The sequence below is a fragment of the Zootoca vivipara genome, chromosome 7 (assembly GCF_965207765.1).
Source record: "Zootoca vivipara chromosome 7, rZooViv2.hap1.1, whole genome shotgun sequence".
Taxonomy (NCBI): Eukaryota; Metazoa; Chordata; class Lepidosauria; order Squamata; family Lacertidae; genus Zootoca; species Zootoca vivipara.
In genome coordinates, this window is record NC_142590.1 from 30,175,121 (window position 1) to 30,197,540 (window position 22,420).

At 42.6% G+C, this 22,420-nt stretch overlaps 1 protein-coding gene across 2 annotated transcripts in view; it reads left to right on the forward strand.

Annotated features, from left to right (window-relative positions):
* PIGK (phosphatidylinositol glycan anchor biosynthesis class K) overlaps positions 1-22,420 on the forward strand; it is a 98,195-nt gene that overhangs the window by 23,798 nt on the left and 51,977 nt on the right. The window contains exon 10 of one of the 2 annotated variants that reach the window (XR_015950812.1): positions 3,356-3,466. The exons of the other annotated variant lie outside the window; for it this stretch is intronic. The gene's annotated coding sequence lies outside the window, so the exon portion shown is untranslated. The remainder of the gene's footprint in view (positions 1-3,355; positions 3,467-22,420) is intronic. 2 annotated transcript variants of the gene reach the window in all.

Genomic DNA, 22,420 nt, shown 5'->3' on the forward strand with positions numbered 1-22,420 from the left:
AGATGTCTATGGAAAGCCCACCTGCAGGACATCAGGACAGTAGCTGTCTCCCATTGCTGCCCCCCAGCCACAGATACTGAGAGGTGTGCGAGAAACCTAGAAAAGTATATATAGTTATCATGATTAGTAGCCATTGATTGACTTCTCTTTCAAAAATTGCCTAATTCACCTTTAAAGCCACCTGAGTTAGTGGTCTCGCTGTACTTCCTTTGTCTGTTGTGTTCAGCTCTGTTGAATGAGCCACATCTTCCTTGCAGCCGATGCATATCTGAAACTGACCAATTCCTACCAACCAGGGAGAAGAAATTGGGAGTGTTTTAAAACTCTCAGCAGGTGTTAATGGGTCCACATTGTAGCCTGAAGACACTTGATGTAATAATCTTGCTGAAGCTAAACATGTCTGGGTCAGCTCAGGGTCTGGGCCAGGGACCACCTGGGAATCCTGTGCCTTGAGTCCCATGAAGAGAAGGCAAAATATAAACACACCAAGAAGGACATTATTCTTCCTGGTAAGATCTATTTTGCTGTAAATATCAAGCTCTGGTAATGTCTGGACCTTGAATGGGGAGGATAACACACACACACACACACACACACACACACACACACACACACACACACACACATTTTGTGGCCCAGGAAGCCTCTGCTAAAAGCAATTCTAGGATTGTTTATAGCTGTAGCTCAGCTCATTAAAGCACCAGAATTCAGACTAGGGATTCCAGCAGCTTTCTTAATGTTGCATTTTTGCACCTTGTTGCTACAGCCCATAAATCGTGTAACCTCTGGAGGGGGAGTGTATTGCACTACATGATGTTATATTGGAGGGGGAGGGCTGTTTCTCATTAATGTGGAGTGCTAATATCACTATATCACTCTTCATATGTGTGTATAAGAATTGCCTGTGTGTGTGTGTGTGCGCGCGTGCAGTCTCAGACAGTATAGTAAACAGATTTAGAAGTATGATGAATAGCATAATAATAGACCTGCATAAACTTGTGGGAGAAAAGTTGACATTCCACTTGGATGAATGTTTTCAAAAACAATATGCTCATTTATTTTGAATAGATGTGGAGTTTGTATTCCCATTGCGATACTTGTGTTTTTCAAACTCTACTTGCTCTCCTAATTGGTTCCCCCCTCTGAGCTTGGACTCAAATGTTTCCTGAATCAATCACATGCTACATTTTCCTTTAGCATCAGGGGGGCAGGGGTAGCTTGCCTTCATTTGATATCCCAGGGCCGGCTCTAGGTAAAGTCCTGGTGGCGTGGGGCGCCGGGCCCTTAGGCGGGGCGCTGCGCAACGAAGCCGCGCGGAAGCCATACTGGGCGCGCCGGAGCGATCTTCGCCCCTCAGCGCCAGGGCGCCCGACCTGCTCGAGAATGCCCTGTGATAACTCACTGTGGTGCTGCTGAGTAAACTGTTTCTGTAAAGCCAAAGAGGCGGTTCTCTCCCCCCCCCAAATACTTTCTCTACCATGTTTGTTCTCAAACCCTTTCAAGAAAGCTCTTCACATACAGGCGTCCCCCCCCCCATTTACACGTGTTCTGTTCACACGCGATCATGCATACACGTGGCCCCAGAAACCCAAAAGTAAGGGGGGGAGACCTGAAAAACCTCAGCAAAGCCCTGCTGTGCCTCCAGCTTGCAAGAAGGCTTCCCCTTGGAGTCCAAAAAAAGGACATCCCCTATAATATGATATGCAGTTAGCAGTCATATAGCCATATCTGAACTCACGTGAAGCTTCTGGACTGTATTTCTGGGCCCTATGTGTAAACATGAGTCCAAACCACTTCCTTTGCAATAGTAAAACCCCACGCTGCTCCTATACATACTGTAAACTTTATGTAGAGAGGAATGATGATTTCAGACATGCATGGGCTTCCTGAATCTATACATTTAGAAAAGCCAAATAGTGGTTTATGTGCAGCATTCGCAAGATTTGAACTGGAGAATCTGCTTTGCTAAGCTGTGGATTCTGTCTATGTGGTTGTGTTTGTGTTTCCATGTGAGTTTCCATTGGGTGAACTTTATTAGAAAGCTGTTTCTAATTTTAACTCTCATTAGATAACTTTTCTGAAACTTTCTTTTAAAAATGAAAAGAGACTGTTTTGATCTATGTGGCAAAGTGCTGTAACTTTGTAATATTTTTTTCAAATACATCCTTTTGTATAACTTCAGGTAGGCTTCAAAGATTGTCTCTCAGTAATTTTAACTTTCTCCCTCTTCAGCAGAGCCTGAATATATGTATATATTGACAAAATGTGTTGTTCTTCACTGGCAGCTTAAAATATGGACTGGTGAACAGCAACCAGGTGGTGTAAGCCATTAAGAGTATGAGATAAAGGAAGCCAGACCTAACAATCCAATCCTATGCAAATATACAGAGTCCCATTGAGCTCAATGGGGCACTCTTCCTTCCTTCCCAATTTGTACAGAGGCAAGCCATATAGGAAGGCTATTCATACTCGAGGACACATTTTCCTTAATTTTCTTTTCGTCCTGGAAAGCACTGTGATGCATTTGAGCCACGGCTTAGCTCTGATACTAGTTGTGAGTTCTAGTGCCTAAGTTGGAAACTTTCATCACCAGGTTCACCACCCTTATCTATTTTGTTTTCTGTTTTATGCTTTTTTTGTTGCCTGCTTGATCTTGAAGTAGACAATCCCAATAACAGAAATCATCAGTTGAAATGAACGATGACTTACTGCAAATGTGGTCAGTTCAAGAAAATCAAATTAATTAAGGTTATTACTGTTAAACACAAAACTAGTCCACAGGTTGCAGTGAGAACTCAGTGGTACACTATTGAAAACATGTCTCCTTAATGTAGAAATGTAGCACTTGTAATGTATGCTTATTATCACATCAATAAATTGAAAATTATCTAGCAAATCTTATGAAATGGCATATTCATTGCCATACTGTGTTGGATTATAGGTCAAACTCTCATGAACATGAATAGTTTGAAACCGGCTATTGATTTTTTTTTTAAAATGTGAGTCAGGACTTAGCGTAATTTAAAATGCTGAATCTGCCTTTCTCCCAAAAGGTGCCCAAGGATATATTACGGTATACAAAATACAGTACTAGCAGTATTTTGGCATTTTCAAGATCAAATCTAGAGCGTGTGAAGCTCTAGAGTCAGTCAAGGTCATGCCTGAAAGATGCTCTGACAGCGTTTTTAAAAAACCAAATTGGATGTGTGTTTTATTTTTATTTTTGAGACATCACTCAGTCGTTTCCAAACTTAGGCTGTAGAGAGTAGGACTTGGTGGCCACATATCCCAGGGATGACACTCTTCTAGTAATTAGAAGGAAATTGTACATTTTCCTTACTATCTGCTTTAAAAGTTTTAGGTCGGAGTGAGATGTCTACGTCTTACCAGAAGATGGCAGTTGTGCCAAGCAGAAAATTTCAGTTGATGGTCCTTTCAAGCATGAGCTCACTGTCACATTTGGAAGGTATGAGGAAATAGCCTGTAGTACAATAGCAAACATTATCTAATCAGATCAACTTAGTACCTAGTAGCAAATTTATCGGAAATAGGGACCAATCTAACTTAGAAACTGTTCATTAAATAATGGTGGCAAAAATGTTTAGTTTCACAAGGAAAGGAAAGAAACACACAATGATTCTACAATTCTGTTTCATTTGAGTCTTGTGACACCTTAAAGACCAACAATTTATTATGACATAAGCTTCCAAGGACCAGAGTCCACTTCAGACACATGAAGTATAGTTCCAAATAAGGAAACAATTTGTGTGTGTGTGTGTAATGGAGACGAGTAAGGTTGGGGCCGTGGGGGGGGGGGAGAAACTATATAAAGAACAGACAGTGCCAATTACATTAAAGCAAAATAGTTATAGTGACCATTAACAAGATGGTATTGGCAATAACATAGATATCCTGGCGTTGGTTAGCTAATTAACAGCATGTGATGGGATGAAAACCTGTAAACTTGATTCAAAGCACAGGTGATAGAGCTAAATTTCTGGATTCCAGAAATTCATGCTGGTTTCATGCCCGAGTTTCCCTCTGAAGCATCCAGATCTGGATGGCGGGATAAATAGTGATTGTGCTAAGGTAGGTGTCTTGCTGCAGTGGACCAAGCCAGAGCAGGTTACCTCTGCCCCTAATCCTCAGGAATCTGCTGTTCCTTTACCTTTTGGTATTGCCAGAACTGCATTGAGTGACTTGTGAGGCTCTTAAGGCATAGCTGCCAAGTCTCCCGCTGAAAAATGCGGGATCAGCAGCGGCGCGGCACCGGAAGTCGCTTCTATGCATGTCTGGACATGCGTAGAAGCAACTTCCGGTGCCGCTCTGACCGATTTCCGGTGCCCAGGCATGGGCAGAGTGGCACCCAAAATGGAGCTTCCCTGGCAGGTAGGAAATCCGGGGGATTTCCGGGATTTTTTTCTATTCAGGATAACAGCGGGAAACGGATTAAAATCCAGGGGTTTCCCGCGAAAAATGGGAGACTTGGCAGCTATGTCTTAAGGTCTTGAGAGATTTACCCGCTGACATGTAAGAAGCAGAGTGGGGTCCTGCCATTTCAAGTTTGGGGTGTCTAATCTAGTATTTCCATGAATAGAATTTAACTTTGCCCTTGTGTGCCCATAGATTGTATCCTGTGAACTACTGGCTGATAGCAGCAGCTACCATGAAAATGGTTTGATCTAGTATTGAAAACTTAAAACAATCATTCTATAATTTCCCACAAAAAAAATGTTCTACGGCTATATTGGATAATGAACTTGCAGTAAACTGTCAGATAATACTGTAGTTTGGTTTTGAATAGTAAATGAATATGTTGTTAAGCATGACACATAATGCTATGGCACTTGTGTTTTGACATTGGGTGATATTTGCCATATCCGTAGCTTCCCATCAGCCTGCTTTTTGAGACTAAAGCAAACTTAGTTAAAGAACATGGAACTTTGGGTGATGTGGTACTTGAGAATTAGGCAGCAAATATTTGTGTAGCAAAAGTGTTATTAAAAGTGTGCATGTATTAAACATTGATAGTATTGCTTGACTCTCCTGTAATCTGTGTCAGAGGTATTTGTCTTGCCTGTTCTGCTGATTAGCAACTAATTGGCTTTGCAAAGCTGCTGTATACAGCACTATACATATAATAGCAATGGGGAAGAAATCCCGTGGGGAGCAACAATTTTATCAATAGAACAAATACCATCTCACAATTAATACTGTGGAGTGGAATTTGCATAGCAAAAAGTCAAGGGAAATGAGTTGATGGGAATGACAGAGAAGGAACCTCAAGAGCTTTAAAAGGAAATGAAGGGACTGGTTAGATTTTGAGTACATTTGGATACTGTAGATAACTGTTCCTATTTTTAATTGACTTTGCAGCATTAGGTTATAATGTGGAAAAGAAAAACAATGTTAGAGTTAGTTGCCAGTCTAAAAATAACCAAAACGCCTTCACACACTGCTAGATTGATATGGTTGAACTGGTTTCATGTTCATTGCTAATGGTTGGGGGGAACGAAAAACTGGACACCTGTAATACTTATTTATTAAAATATCTATGCCCTGTTTTTCTGTGTCACAGACACAGAAGGCAACCTATAAAGGCAGTGTTTGCATGTAAATGTGCTGGTTTTGCCCAGTTTGCTCCTCCCTACTAGGGTGTAGGTGAAACAAACAATTAGCCCGATAGAGAAAGAGAAAGAAAAGGTGTATCAGAAAGAAAGAGAGGTTTGGAGGCAATGTCCTTCTGAAAACCAGCTGCTAGGAATCTCAAGCAGGGGGAGCATTTTAGAGTTCATGTTCTGCTTGTGGGCTTCCTAGAGGCATTTGCTTGGTCACTTTGAGAACAGGATGCTGGACTAGAAGGTCAAGCAGGGCTTTTCCTATGAGTGCACCCTGAGGGAAAGCAGACCTTAAGAGGAAAAAAAAGGTTCCCCACCCCTCTTAGAATATGACAAAATGAACAAATTAAGAGGAATGTTTAAATCTCTCTCTCTCTGTGCGTGTATGTGTTCACTTTCATTGGAAGGGAGAAAATACCAACTCGATGGACTTGCTGCTTCTCCAGCTGGACACTTGGCCTCCTTCCTCTCTTGCTTCAGCTTCTGCCACAGAATCTCCCCTCTCACAGAATCTCCCCTCTCCCTTACACCTCCTTCCAGTCTTCTCCCTCTGACCACTCATTGCTGTCCCTGCAGCAATCCCCTAGCTTTTTCCTCCCTTGGGGGTTCCCCATCATTCTTCTGCATTTAACCAGTCAGTGACAATTACTTGAAAGACCTATGCTATATTTCCATTTAAAAACAAACAAAATGAATTGCAATTCTGAAGGCCGGCCAGTCTTCTTAGATCATGGGCGCTGGGTTATTTAACACACACTAGTTTCCAAGCATTTGTTTGCCCTATGGTGGAAGTTGGTTTTTTTTTTTTGCCAGATCTCTTGACACCTAAGCATAGGATAGGAAAATGAAGCTCAAAAACAAAATTGGGAATCGGACAGCTGGGTAGGTGTCAGGGTTGTTATGACTACTCCTGAGTAACGACCTTCCACATGCTTGTCTTTCAAAAGTCTTTATTAGTGCACATTATTTACAGTGTAACGAGCTGCTGGTTTCATGTCTCCTTATTCCAAATCAGAATCCGGCACTGCCCCTTTTCGCGACTTTGACCAACATAAAAGCCTCGGGACAGTGAATCTCCTTCCCCTTTCTCCTCCTTCTCAATCCCGGTGTCGGGGGGAAAGGGTCTACGGTCTGCCTTATTCCTGTCCACCCTTCCCGCCTCTTTCTCTTCCTGCCTGTGGAGCAGGGGCTCTCCAGTGCTGCCAGAGCCCTGGCACTCCTTCTCCGTCTCCTGACTCGCCCCTTCAGACCCCGCGCTTTCATGACTGCTTGGAGACGGGCTGCTTCTGATAAGGGGGGGGTCCTCTGTAATCCCTCCCCCTTACAGTAGGGTTGGGGGAAATCATTTTATTCTTGCCACATTTGAGATAACTGTTTCTTATGGGATCTCAACTTTAGATACAAAATCTGCTCTTCTTCAACAGCCACTCAATGACATCTTGGGGGAAAAGTTGCTTTCAAATGCATAAAGAACAACTGATGTAGTCTTTTTACAGCATAGTGATTTTTTCTTCCCCCCTCTTCTCCCAAATGGGATTCCTCTTTATAGGGACAGCACAGAAGCTAGATAGTTACATAAGATTGCATTTAAGATTTAATAAACCTCAGTTCACTAGAGAAATACTCAATTAGATTAACTATGTTAGGGTTTGGAAACTTGTTAGCTTAGCTGATGAAGAGTGTTTATATAAGCCCAGTATTTATACTGTGTTGAGCAACACACATTTGTGATCTCTATGCAGTTTAGCTCATGAAAAGCCTTGTGCTCCCTCTGGTATACAACAAAACATATTATTGATTTTTGAAAGTTGTCATTCTTTGTTTTTTATATACTGCTCCATTTATTTTCGTGCCCCTTTTAAATTTCATTAGCCAAGCAAAGTGACTCCTTTGGTTTAACTTGCCTGTTTAGCATTCCATTTGTAAATTGTTTTATGTGTTAATTCCGTTGAACGTGGAGATTGTTTGAATGAATTTTGGTGTATATAGGGTATCAGGTATGAGCACCAACTGAATCTCTGAATCTGTTTTCAAGGGTTGTTAGCAAAGAGACAAACCATGATGCAGTATGAAAGTTCCTTGAAATATTGAGGCATGGGAATGAAAGTTCCTGTGTGCGCAATTCTCTGCATCAAATAATAATGATAAAAAGCCTGTAATGATCTCCATGCTCATTTCCAAGGAGAATTTCCTGAGTGCACGTATCCCAAGATGGACAAACAACTGGTAGTTTCATTCTTTATTGACAAAGCACACACCCACAGTAGCTTCTAAGGTGCACTGAACATGCATATACGCTTCTGGCAACTAAGTTGCTGACATTCCTTCCCCAGGCTTGTGCTCTGAACTGGACAGTTGGAGCAACAGTGTAACCGTGTCTCCACCCAAATTAAGTACCCTTGTCTGATGGGGCGCACAGAAGTAACCTACGACGTCTTGTACACAGAGGTTGCTACTGTGCTTGTCTTGTCAGGGAGCCAGCCAACAATAAATCACACGGAGTAAGTGAAGTTTACTCTGTATTAGAAGAAGCAAGGCCTGCTCAGTGGCCCCCACCTCCCCGTAGCTACCTAAATCTCCTCCACCACCACCCTGGTCATTACCAAGCAATCTGAGACTACGCCGACACACCTGTCTCTGCTCCTTCCTCTTCCTGGCCTGGGAATACCAGGGGGAAGGGGAACTCTTGGCATCCCTGCTCTCCTGCTTCTGCCTCTGCTTCTGCTTCTGGACTCCTCTCTGCCATAGACACTCCCTGCTCACTAAATCCTGTTTCCTCTTCAGCTTCTGATACCACCTCCAAGGCTTCTCCCTCTTCTCCCTCTGACCACTCATTGTCATCCCACCACTAATCCCTAGGCTCTGAGCCTTCGTCCCTTGGGAGTTCCTCAGCTAGTGCCTTCCACCATTCCTCTATGCCCAGCCAGTCCATGACACTATCTCTTCAAGCCCTTCTTGGTCCTGGGGGACAGCGGAGGAAGGGACGGAGGGGATTCTACCACCACTCCCTCTCAGGCGCCGTCTCATCCTCCATTCCTGGTGCATCCTGCCCTCCTTCCAGCTCTGGCTCCTGCCTGCTGGGAGGTACAAAACCCTCTTAATCTCTATCCCACTTTCCCTGGGTCAGCATCCGGCCCCGTGGCTTTGCCACCCTGCCAGTCCCTGACATAGAAGCACATGAAGTTCTGCAAGCACATTGCTTTACTACTTTTTGTAATTGTTTGGATTATCTACAGTGTGATGTATACAGGCTTGCTCTTTGAATATCATGTAGTAGAGCAACTAATTTTTAACAGGGACATGTTTTTTTTAATTGAGCCAGCAACATGATTTTCATTGCCAGTCCCACCCCTGACCCCCCAGTAAACTAAGCCTTAGGCAAAGTCCTTTCTAATCCCTTCCTCTCCAGCATTAGCAGCAAGGAAGGCCTTGGCAAAGCCCTCTTTTTATTATGCGTCTCAGCTGCTCCCTCCCTCCCTTCTGAGAGAGCAGTGAGATGCATAATTGGGGGTAGTGGTCTTGGGGATTGGGGTAATGCTGGCGGCCAGATTGAGCCCAGAGGCTGCCAGTTGCCTGTCCTGTTGTTGAGCTGTTAGCAGCAGTAAGATGTTTGCCACTGAAGCTGTTGGCAGTGATTAGTAAGAGCAAAGGGATAACAGGAGCACACACTTCGTGAAGTGAAAGCAAAGGAGAAAGCTGCTGAGGTTCATCTCTTAATTCTTCCATGCTCTGGCTTCTTAGCAATCAGCATGTGTTACACTATTCCTTTCTGCCTGAAGAAAATGGAACTGAGCACATGACCATAAATTCTAGAGAGCTGCAGGGGGCGGGCAACCTTAATATTTTTCTGTTTGGCATTAAACCATATGCAAGTGCTCTCAATCTTTGCCTGTCTCAATATTGTGGAAAAGCTTACGCTCTGGTTTTCGAGTGCCTAAAGGATTACCTTCCAGATGCTCAGAAATTTCTTCCACTGAAGATTTCTATCTCATCATGATCTAGTGCAGGAGGCAGGGAGATGGACTGCACAGAAAAGTGTCACCTACGTGTTCATACTGCAATTAATGTGTTTTTAGGGCTGAAATCAAGATTTAAAGTGTAGATTGATGAATGAAAACTTTATCTGTGATCTAAAATGTTCACACTGAGTAATTGATGGGCTTGATGGGCACTTCATGGTACAGATGTGTTAGCTCCGTCTACATTTGATGGTGAAGAAAGTCAAGGTTTTTTTTGTTTTTGTTTTTGTCTGTATGTATTTAAAGTTGACAGGTTTTTTGAATCCCAGGAAGGAAACACAATGGCTTTCTGTCTAGCTGCCACTGGCATATTTTATGGAAAGGTGCGATATAAATGTAACAAATAAATAAATTTGAACTGTTAAAAGAAAATGGATAGATCGTGTATCACCCCAGCAACAATACATGAGACAAAATTTTTAAAAACCTATCCATATGTTGGAAGTGTTGCAAAAATCAATTTAATATTGTTATAATATTCATTTAATATCAATCAAAAGCAGAACATTTAAATTGGTGTTTCGATAGTTACAACTCTGGTTAATGAAAGCTATATTTTAGCTGGTTGTTCTTTTGCAAATGCTGACACAGTATCTTCAGATGTAGCTAGCCATTTAGAAATGAGTTTGATAGTCAGAGCTTGGATGGCAGGGAAAAGGCGCCCAGCTGTTTCATTCCCCTCTGTGCGGCAGCAGTACCCAGGATAACAGTTCCTTGTAGCAATGAATGTGTGACATTTGCCTGCAGGAACAATGCTTGATACTGAAAGCATTAGCTTTCAAGAGAGAAGTGGCTTTGCTGGGGGGAAATAAGGTTCTCAGATGTACTTTGGGCCAAGTATGTTGGCTGGGTTTCTTGCTGTCCCCAACAGCTTCTGCTTTGTCAGATTATAGAACTGCATTCCCTGTGGGGCTGTGAGAGAGTCTGATAATTTAACTTCTTAAAATTTAGTTTAGGAATGGGCAGCTGGTGTGCTGGGATCTAAAATTTGACTACAATATTAAGAGCAATGCTTGTGGGAGCAGGAAGGTGTACAGATTTCTGATCTTGTCCCTCCAGTTCCCACAGGGTTACTGTCTTATTTCATTTTGTCATAATGGTACTGTTGGATTACAGAAATTTATATAGGCAATAAAGCTGAAAACTCTATGAAAGTGCTTGTTTGTAGATTGCTTTTGTTATGTACGGCTGCATAAATGCCTCCTTTCATTCATCTCAGAAATACAGTCAAGAAAAAATAATGGCCAAAAAGGCACCCTGTATTTCTAACATCTAGTAGTACTAAGGCAGAATCCTCTGTCCCCAAATGCTTCTAACAGAAGGGGAAATGAAGCATTGGTGAGAAAAATAGGCAAAACCATAGCACAGTGGGTTGCTTGTTGCCAGTAAGGGTTTAGCAGCTAGGTGAGAAGACAGCTCTTCTAGAAAAGAAAGTGTAGTGACAAAATCTGTTTGTCTAAATATCCTTGTATGTTTACTAATCTGGCATATTGTGCAGGAGCTTTGTCTTCATTACAGCTTCTGGTAGAACATTATTTGCAATGTAGCAGATCCATATGATGACCGTTAACATTCATTACCCGCCCTATTCTGACTTTCTACATAGCATGTGTATATTCCTTGTGCTAGATGACTCTTACCCATGATGGTTCTACACCAGCTGTTCTGAAATGGTTCCCAAGGCTTCCATGTGAAAGCTTTGGAGATGTGGTTTTGACAAACTGTTGGCCCAATGAAAAACCCGCCTATATCTAGGGGAAACTAGAAGAGAGCCTACTTGTTATGCCTCTACTACTTTTAAGTATTGGTACTAATCGGAGCTGCCTCAGCTTCAACACAATACAGTGGAACCTCGGTTTATGAACACCTCGGTTTATGAATTTTCGGTTTATGAACGCTGCGGACCCATCTGGAACGGATTAATTCATTTTCCATTACTTTCAATGGGAAAGTTTGCTTCAGTTTATGAACGCTTCAGTTTATGAACAGACTTCCGGAACCAATTACACCCATGCTTCAGTTTATGAACGCTTCAGTTTAAGTACTCCGCGGACCCGTCTGGAACGGATTAATCCACTTTCCATTGCTTTCAATGGGAAAGTTTGCTTCAGTTTATGAACGCTTACTCTGCGGACCGTCTGGAATGGATTAATTCACTTTCCATTACTTTCAATGGGAAAGTTCGCTTCAGTTTATGAACGCTTCAGTTTATGAACAGACTTCCGGAACCAATTGTGTTCATAAACCGAGGTACCACTGTACAATGGTGGTGGTGTTTTTTTAAAAAAAGGAAGCGAGTTTCTATAGGACTGTTTCCTTGCTTCCTGTTTTAAGACAACCACTAGATATCACCAGTTCAAATAGCTGTTTGCCTTGTGAAGCAGACGACCAAAGTAAGCATGCAAGGTCAACGCTTTAAAAGCATGGAATTCTGGGTTATCACTACAGTAGTGAGTTGCTGGAGAAACCTGAGCAGAAGTACAATTTGCATTGTACCCAGTTTGATTATTATCTCCTCTATCCTGATGAGGTGTCATTGTACATTCACAGGGGAAGCAGTGACTGTGCTTGTGAGCAAGGGCATACAGGGGCAGCTAGGCTGACCAAATTCGAAATGATTAGCATTTCTACTAAAATAAAGTGGACTGTCTCTGTGGGGACTAATTATATCTTTAAAGGATCTGGCTAAATTGGCCAGCAATTCACTAAATGGATGATTAGGCCACATTAAGTTCAAATTCATCTCAAATATTCCAGAATGAGAAAAAAGTGATTCATTCTCTCAGAGCAAAGGTTGAAGTTAATCTGTGGAGCACATAGCCTAGGTGGGCTTTTGTGTGAAATGCCAAATGTTATGAGCAGGAAATGTTGATGCTTAAACAAAAATCTACGATACATAAGAATTTCAGCAGCCATAAGACAGAACAAGGTGCTTATTCTCTAATTATAGCCCTTTGCAAGTTTCGTCCCAATTATAGTTCTTTATTAAGCACTCTGCAAAAAAAGAAGACACAGAAAAGGTAAATGGTTTTTAATTTATAATTGGTGTACTCATTTAATTTGGGAACAATTGGACACTTGCCATTGCATGGATAGGGCCCTTTAAGCATATCTCTATATGCTAATACAAATTGTATTATGCAGACACTGGCGTATGGTTGGGGTGGGTGGGCTGAGGCAGCTATGGTCCCAGGGGCATTTTTGGGTGGGGATGCGACCAGGCACCCCCGCATCATGCTCTCTCATAGGAGCCTGACTGCTGAGGTAGCTCCCTTGCGCCCAGCCGCAGCAGCTCATCCCCGGGTCAAGCCTGAATTGGGGGATTGAGTACAAGAGAGTTGGCAGCGTTGCCACCTCCCTCTTCATCTGGGCTGCCCAGCTGCAGTTCTGCTTCTGGGTCACACTTGACCCGGGGACGGAATAGAACAGAGTGGTGGCACCATTGCCGCCTCTCTCCTTAGCTCCCTCTGTCCCCCGAACTCCTCGGTTGTGTGGCCTGTGTGCCTGCCCCGGGCAGCAGTAGCTTACGCTCCCCCACTGTCAACAATTTGTGGATGTTCTATGGGCAATATGTCAATCAGTCATGAGGCAAGCACATGCTCCATGACAATTAGGCTTGGCTCTTGAGGGTCGGGCTGCATTCAGAATGGGTATGAAGTTTGAAAAGGATGAAGGATCACTCCTTCTGGTAGATGTGAATTGCAAATGGTTCAAGAAAACAAAGTCTGTACTTGATTTACCTGAATTCAGGTTCTTCCTCGTGCTTTAGACATTACTCCTCCTCAGAGGAAGGGGGAACCCCACAAGCCAGGCTATCTAGAAATGGAAATTGTATTGCTGATGGTTTCTGCAGCCAGGGGGAAAAAGCAGTTCAATCTAAAACTATATACAGATCACATTTTGCATGGTTCAGATCAAAAGACATTTAGGCTGCAATGCCATACTCATTTACCTGGGTGTAAGTCCCATTTAACTCAGTAGGACTTACCTCTGAGTTGTCATACCTAGGACTGTGCTGTTAGCTGTAGGTAGCATTAAAGTTATAAGAGAAGCAGCCCTATATATAGCTACGTTGAAATTTGAAGTATTATAAGCCATGTGTTTGTAAGGTAAAGTGCATTTTTGTCAGTTTGCAATGAAATATTGGATCCGTTGGCTTTCCTCGGGTAACACTAAATCTAGATTGCAGTGATGATTCTAGTTGCTGATAATATGAATTTCTTTCCCTTTTTGTACTTTCTCAGTACCTATAACTCGACCTGCCATTTTATAATTAGTGGTCATGCATAATATTTCTGCTGTTGGAGAAATATGTGATATGTTGGTACTTGCTTTGATCTGCTCAAATGCTTCATGTCACTCATGAATTTAAGTGCTTTGCTGGGCTATAGCCATTAACTTACAGATACACACACAGTTTTTCAAATTAAAGATATTATCAGAAGAATGGTCCAGCAAATATATTTTCTAGCCTTATTGGCATAAGGAAATATAGGTGATGTAGGTGTCAGCTAGATTCAAGACAGAAGGCTTCCTTTTCTTGGAACAAGCATTTTTCTTTGGGGTACTGTGTTAAGATTTTGATCTGTTTCCACTGCAGAAAAGGCAATTCCAGGCTCCAGGTGTTGGCTGGAAATGTCAGAGGGTCATCTGATGAACACACAGGAGTACTGTATATGCTATTGTTATGTGCACCACAATCTCCTAGCAGAGAGAGGTTTCAGGGGTCCCTGCTAATTAAGATCAAAAGTAAAAAGTCAGTTATCCTGAACTCACTCAATTTTGGAACAATATCCAAGTGCTATTGACTCGCTTGTGTTCTTATCTAGCTACATGATTTCTGTGGCTGTTTTCTGTTAGCGAAGGCATTGGTGTCCAGGTTAAGTTTTGTGATGTCGTGTAAATGTTAACCTGTGAGTCTTGACCTACACGGGTTTCACAGTTTTCATCTTTGAAAAAGATCGTTCATAGATGATCTGGTTCCAAAGATGCTGAATATGCCTGCATTGAATATATTTAGGTTGATAGGCAGGCCAGGGAAAAAAATCGAACAGACTTGTATTAGTCTGTGAGTAGAATGTATGGGTGTTGGGGGAGGGGGTAGTACCTCTGGTGGGGGACACTTCATGATCCTACTGGGGTAGTTTGTCCACCTTTGGGTCCCACTCTGCACTCAGCTCTCACCTGTGGCTCCTAGAAGCTGTCAGCATATGACAGCAGCCACATCCTGGGAACGGCTTTGGCTGGCTGGCTAAATCAGGCGAGGGCAGCCGCTGGGTGAGTTAGGGACTTCCCCTGCATGTTAAGACAGACTCCACTGGATTGAGCGCCTGAGTCCAATAGTGGATCTATTGGTCAAGAAGGCAGATTCTGCAAATGCTGTAGAGGAAAGTGAGGAGCAGATGGGTCTCATCAGCCTGGGAAAGTAGCACATCTAGGAGAAGGAAAACTCTGGTCCTAAACCTCCTCTTCCTTGTGGGGTATCTTTTGGAGAAGAGCAAGTTAAGGGGTCCATATAAATCTGGAGTCCCTAAGATGGTTGGAGGGTGCCTTATATGCCCCCTACCAGCATCTCCTATAACCATGTACATTTGGCCAAGTAGTGCCAAATGCACTAATCTGCTTTCCTTTGGATTGCATCATTGAGGCGGAGAGGGGTGTCTTGTCATCTGGGCAGCCCAGGACAGCCATACGCACTGCCTATACGCTTGCACCCTGGGGAGATCATTTGCATCTTCAAATACATTCTGAAAAATTATTACTGTGTTTCCATGCTTGTGGCAATCAGTCAAATCTGTTCTGGAATTCCACCTGCAATAGGTTTAGTGCTTTGATATATCTTTTGATATGGAATAGTGAATTCCTGTCCTCAAATTTTAGTTCATTTCAGCATGAAATGTTTAAAAAGTTACCTTCACTAACTTGCTTCATAAAAACGTTTAGTTTTGCTTCAAAGCCTTCAACTCAGAATACACCTCAGACGCAAACTTTCCCCATCTCCTCCAACCTTAGATTCAAAGTGTTCAGATGCTCTGTGGTATCAGTTAAGAAAGCCAAATCAAAAATCCATTCAGGGTCAGAAAGTACTTTTTGACCTTTCCCTCTCTGTACAAAAAAGACGTAGCGAACTCTAAAAAAACATTTGAGGACTTTGCTAAGCTGCCTGACTTCTTCATGGTAGAACACAACTCTGAATTCTGCATGTATCTCTGAGAGAAAAAATTGAGAAAATATCCATTTCTATCTTTCTCAAGCCCATTTTTAATGTGCATATTTTTAATGTGCATATGTGCATATTTTTATGTGTTCTCTTCTGTCCTTTTCCTGCCTTTTTGTGTGTGGCAAAAATAAGATAACCCCCCCCTCCGTCCCCTCCCCTCCCTCCATTTGCAAAACACACCAGGAAGAGTGTTGTTTCTTATGCTTTCAGAGTGGTTTTGCTATTGTTTCTGGCAACCCATTCTTTGCCCTCTCCTCCAAACTAGCAGTTTTGCTGCTCCTACAAAGGACAAATATCCATTCACTCCCCCGCCCCAAAAGCCCTCTGTAGTGGGTGAGAGAGGGTGGAAAAGAGGGAGCTGAAGCAGAGAAGTGAATGGGTATGAAAGGTGAAAATACCCATTCACACAGCTGCTTTCTCTTTCTTAAAAGATAAAGGGACCCCTGACCATTAAGTCCAGTCGCGGATGACTCTGGAGTTGCGGCGCTCATCTCACTTTACTGGCCGAGGGAGGCGGCGTTTGTCCACAGACAGCTTCCGGTTCATGTGGCCAGCATGATTAAGCTGCTTTTGGCGAACCAGAGCAGCACACAGAAATGCTGTTTACCTTCCTGCCAGAGAAGTACCTATTTATTTACTTGCACTTTTTGGCGTGCTTTCAAACTGCTACCGGTAGGTTGGCAGGAGCAGGGATCGAGCAACAGGAGCTCACCCCATTGCGGGGATTTGAACCGCCGACCTTCTGATTGGCAAGCCCAAGGCTCAGTGGTTTATACCACAGTGCCACCTGCATAAAACCCTGCATAAAACCCTGGACATGGTACTGTGAGGGGGCAGGGAGTGAGAAAGCTGAGTGAATGTGTTTCTGAAGTTTGTTGGCTGGCAAATGCTAGTTTGGAGAAGACCAGAAGGTGGCCCTACAGAAGCAGCCATGGAGCTGCTTGGAGATCAGAAGAAATTATATAGTAGAAGTGTTTTTCCTAGATAGAGCAGGAAAAGGAGAGGAGAGGAGCAATAGATTGTGCTGCCTGGGGCAATGAGGAATTGTGTAGGGCTGGAGAAAAAAAAGCCAGGAGGGTGACAACAGCAGCCAGGGAGCTGTATAGAAAGAGCTTGAGGGCTGCAGGTTGGGGAACTGCTGTTCTACAGCGAAGGACATTCCTCAAGAAGCAAACCCCATTGAGTTGAATGGTGCTTACTACCAAATAAGTGTTTATAGGATTGCATTGCAAGATCTATTGAAATCCTCTGTAAGCCCCATTGAAGTTGGGTTTTATGTTCTTAACAACGTACTTGTACTCATTGCCTTGATTCAGAAGCCTAAATGTAGTGGCTACTGAAGTGAATGGGACAGCTCTCCCAGGCAGGGAGACAACTCATAAAGGTATTCTTCTGACCACAAGAAATTGCTAGGTCAGGATGACCCAGTGCAGATTAAATGAGCATACTGCAGCCAAAATGAACACTTTCAAACTTCCATTGAGGAAACGAAGAGTTAGGAATGTTGCTTCCTTTGAATGAATCATGCCCAAATGCACACTTTCAAGGGTTGCTACTATTAATGTTTTTTGATGGTGAAAATGAATATGGGGAAAGCAATGGAGAAAGCTTGTATGTGAGGGTGGGGGGGGGTTGATGAGTTACAGTAGCTTTGCCTGATCAGATTAAATTGGATGATGTGATGGCATGTATGAATTTAATAAATATAATTACATATAAGCAGCCTGAGTGGAATTTGGAAAATGTAATATACAGCTGACTGGATTCTGCTCCTGCCTTGCAGAGAAAGCTACCACAGCTACATTTCAAAAGCTTTTTCACATCTAGGTAATATTGTTTTTCTATCTGAATTGGTTGGAGACAATTTTCTGTCGTCATGCATCTAGTGATTTTTGGATTATCTTTAGTTTGGTTGGGAACTGTGTAATAACACCTATATAACTATATGATTTACCTCAATTTAAGTGTAACATAATGTTTAGGTTTGGTAGCTCCCCAGTGAATGTGCTTCTGCTGGTTATTTAAGAATCTGTGCTCTTTTTGTGCGTTGCTAGAACAGAATAGGAATGAAGACTGCTGCCTGCAGGTCTAAATTTTACCTGGGGAATTGGAGCAGAACAGCCACTCACTGAGACTGAGTCTTAGTCATTGAAAACGTAACCTTAGTTTCTTCCATTGCAGCCAGATACTTGTGACTGAAGTGGTAAAGCTATGCCACAGATTTACCACCTCAGGGTTGTAAACTGGGGAACTCACATAAATGAATGTTTGTTTGTGGAGAAACATTCTTGCACCCAGGTAAGCTAAATTCTCATGGGAATGCTAGGTTCAAACTCTTTTCGATGAAATCTAGTTTTCTGTATACAGGGTTGGGGCGGTGTGCTTAGTAGAGAGACTAACTTAATAAAAGGGCACCCGCCTCCTCTTGTAGTCTGATGTGGTACTGCTTGGATGCAAGTTGACCAAGTCAATTAGAACTGAGACACAAATCATTGGTATTTATTTTGTATACCCAGGGTTCTCCTGCGCTAGAATTATTTCCTAATGCACGTATCAAAGTCTAAATGCTCTCTAGACCAGTCAAACACCTAAAATATTTAGAAATGTTCATGATAAATGGCACCCATATTAGTAAAATGCCTGACCTCCATACAGCTTCATTGTGTGACTCTACATATCACCTACAGAAACAGGGAAGCATCCCTAGAGGAAGTATATTCTAAGGGTATGCAAGAAAATCCTACTTAGGGGGGGGGAAGCTCTGCCTCCTCCCATGACAAAAAAAGCTGACAAAGATTGATATGCAGCATGACCTCAATGGTTATTGGCTGCAGAATGCAGAATCAAACGCCTCCCATGTCAAGTTGGCAAGTGGCTTGCTGAATATATCACTTAAGACTGAGGCTATCCACCTTAGAGATTAAAGGACCACAGGTGGCGTAATTGTTCTCGTGGAATGGGTACCTATAACATCATTTAATGTTCAAGGGAAAATGCCTCCTTAAAGGAGTGAGGGCCCATCAGAAGCACATCCAAACTTTGCTCCAACTGCAGATGTGGTCCATTGCTTTTAATGGATTCCCATCCACACTGGGGTTCACCTTAGAATATATGTCCAAGTACGTGTTGAAATAGCACTTTGGATGTATATTTGGAAACTTAGTTTCATGGTTCCTGATTGAGGAACATGGAAGGTTGCTTCTAAACACAGAGCCACACAGTTGGATCTTACAAGGAAAGCCTTGTTAACAGGGGTAGGAGAGGGAGTGTAAAAGGACAAACACATTTTCTTCTCTTAGTCTTGCCTCTGTAGGTATTTAGGGACGGAATGCAAAATGCCAGAGTAAAGCACACATACCATGAAATGTATTTCACAGGAGTACACTTCCAAGATCTATTCATAGGATTGATGGGGCTAGAAATGTTTTGGTTACATTTCACAAAGCAAACAATTTCCTAGGATAAACAGCTTTTAATATTGTAAGGCGGCAGTCCTAGCCATACTTGCCTAAAAGTCGATCCCATTAAAGTGAAGGGAACTGTGTAAGTATGATTACTATTGGGTTGTTACAAATGCTCTGTGGGGAGAGGACTCATTCTTGTTTAAACTTTAGAGCTCCTTTGATAGTCTGAATGGGAACAGCTCTGAAGCCTTAACCATGCATAGATGGAGGAGGAGTCTAGCCCTGCCCTTGGCTCTACACCTGACCATTGTGTGGCCAGATTATCCCTGCTTCCTGACATGCATCTGTTGAGTGTGGATGCCTGAACAGAGTTTCGGGTGGAACTAGCCCAGGGGGAAGGTCGGTTATGTGGTTTCACTCCTCTTATTTCACATGGGTATGCACAAAATGACAAATTTTGAAAAGTTATTGTTTCAAGCAACCATCATATACAGTGGTACCTCGGTTTATGAACACAATTGTTTCTGGAAGTCTGTTCATAAACTGAAGCGTTCATAAACTGAAGTGAACTTTCCCATTGAAAGTAATGGAAAGTGAATTAATCTGTTCCAGATGGGTCCGCGGCGTGTTCATAAACCGAGGTACCACTGTAAATTAATCTGCTTTAAACAGACCCTCCAAGGTGTCCCTTTGTTTATCACTGTGGTTGTACTTCATGCGTCTCACTGAAATTGGTGTTAAATTTGAATATTAAATATATCCTCATACTGATATATATTCAAAACCAAACCAACGCAACCTTCCATGTAAGCGTTGCCTACTTAAAAGGTGTTGCAATATTGAAATGATATGTCCTGCATTTTATACCGTACATCTGGACTGGACTGTTCTTCACAAAATAATGTGCCGAGGCACTAAAAAGTTGTAAAAACAATTGGTTGCTTTTAAATATATTATGGTGTGGGGAAGTAAAAAGCTTCCTAGTACAGTATTGGGAATAAGGCTAAATTAATTCCTTTTGGCGTTTAGGTAATGGAAAATGAGCAGATAACAGGTTAAATAACACCAAGTTTGCCACAAAGGTACTGGCTGCATTATAAGCCAGAGTGTCTGGGTTATTGCAGTTTACTGTGAACAAGTGGGGTGTGGGTGCACACTGTTTAATCGGCCCTGCTCTGGTTTGGCTCAGATAAGCAAGTCTGGAAGCCACCAAACCTGCTGCTTCCAGACCAAGGATTGTGACCTGCAAAGGAAACAAAGTCATAAGCCATGTCCTTGTTGTCTCACCAATGTTGCTTGTTAGGAAGAGACAAACAACAACCCCTTATATGGACATATTGGGAATCCAAGGCTTCCTTATTTGTTTATCACACTTGTGCCAGGAGAGAAGTGAATTGGGAGCCATGAACCCGGCCCCCATGTTCAGGCTATTTTTAAAAAAAGTCAATTTGGACCATGTTCAGGCTATTAAATTATCAATGAATAGCTTCCTTAGTTGCAAAAGTGGGCAGTGATGTAGGGCAGAATTTCTTTTCAATTAAACCCCCCCCCCAAAAAAACCCAGACATAATTAAAGGCTGGAAAGATGGCTTCTTGAGAACTCTTGCCCATGGGTATGAACAGTGCTCACATGAAATTTTAGATTGTTTGGTGATCTGGTTGTATATGTGCCACATCTTTATATTCACATAAACAATGCTTTACTCAAGTATAAATGAACAGCAGAAAGGATGGTGTCATTCTTAGCTGCGTGACTGTGGGATAATCTAAATTATGTATAAAGATGATGGTTCGTGCAGTGCTGAAGATAAGTTATGGCTGCTTTGTCACATATATTAGGAGAAGTGGCACTAAAATTGTGCTTTTCAGAATGATTACTCTTAATATTGTGTATATGTACAATTGTTTTATAGCGCAGTTTAATAAATGCAAGGGGCATCTTAATCATCTTGTTGAGAAGTGGGGAAATTGCTTTGAAATATGCATTGATATCCGTTCTCTTTTTAGCTTTTAGATAATAGCAATGCTTAGCATCTATATAATAGTGTATTCAAAGTCTTTACACACATTACCTTTTTGTTTTAGGCAAGATGCTTGGTTTTGCATGGGGAACAGGTGAAACTATGGCTGCTCTTTGTTTGGAACAATGCTAGTCTTAAATCAATGTCTTTCACACGATTAATTGCCTTAAAGCAGAAAACACCAACAAATCGCACACGCTGCTACATGATGAATAAATCTCCGGGAATTATTTTTTTAATGAGCCCGTGGAGCAAATGATGGGTGATGCTCTGTGGTGACACAGATAACAAGTGACTGCTTGTTTCTGGCATGCAGAGATAATCAGGCAGTGTGGCAGCATATCATGTTGTATTTGGCCAGTATGTTGTACCAGCTGCCACACTGTGTTGGGTGCAGGCCCTTATGGGATTAGACCCAAGATCCTTCAGGTTCAGTGATGGAAGCCTTGTCCAGCTGTCCAACTTAGAACACTTTACGTGCACTGCTCTTTGCCCAGCTTCCTCTGCTGGATCCCCCATGTTTTTTTGGGCTCCTAGGTCGACATTTTTAATATATGCCTTTCTAAAACAGGCCAACAACAACTGGGGACATTGTGTGGATGTTCCCAACTGTTGGCACAGTGTGCTTCATCTGGTTTGGCAACTATTTGCTACCAGATGGATAGAAGGTAATTCAGCATTTTCATTCTCTAACCCTTTACTGGCACAGTGCTTTCAACTTAAGATGCTAGAGCAGGCACCCCCAAACTGCGGCCCTCCAGATGTTTTGGCCTACAACTCCCATGATCCCTAGCTAACAGGACCAGTGGTCAGGGGTGATGGGAATTGTAGTCCAAAACATATTTGGGGATGCCTGTGCTAGAGTGTCTGACTAGAACCTGTGAAACCAGGGCTTGAGCCCCCCCCCCCCCGCCATGAAATTCACTGAGTGAGCTTGGGCCAGTCGCTGCCTCTCAGGGTTGTTGTGGGGATTAATCGAGGAGGGGGAGAAACGTGGTATTATTCACACATATGCTACTGTCATAGGAAAGATGGCCATGTGAAAGCAGCTCCCTTGTGCATGTGGAGGAATCTCATTCTCTGGATCTTGGGCTGCAGAAAGCAGCAGTAAAAGAGAGTTTGTATGACAAGAAGGACG